The following is a 244-nucleotide window of genomic DNA, read 5'->3' on the forward strand; positions in this document are numbered from 1 at the left end:
TTCCATCTATCATGAACTGAAGATTAACTCAGATTAAACGCCTTCAAACATAAATAACTAACCACAGAAGATGACTGAGAACCTGAGACCTCCATCCGTTTGTGTAGCGATATTTGCTTCTTGCACTAAGTCGATGAACTTATCTGATGAACCGAACTGTACCATGATGGAAACGCGCCATTCGTGAACTTTTCCACCTTTCGTAGGCATGTTTTCTTTAGTCTCACGCAAACACGGGCACATA

Source organism: Solea solea, chromosome 3 (assembly GCF_958295425.1).
Source record: "Solea solea chromosome 3, fSolSol10.1, whole genome shotgun sequence".
NCBI classification, from domain to species: domain Eukaryota; kingdom Metazoa; phylum Chordata; class Actinopteri; order Pleuronectiformes; family Soleidae; genus Solea; species Solea solea.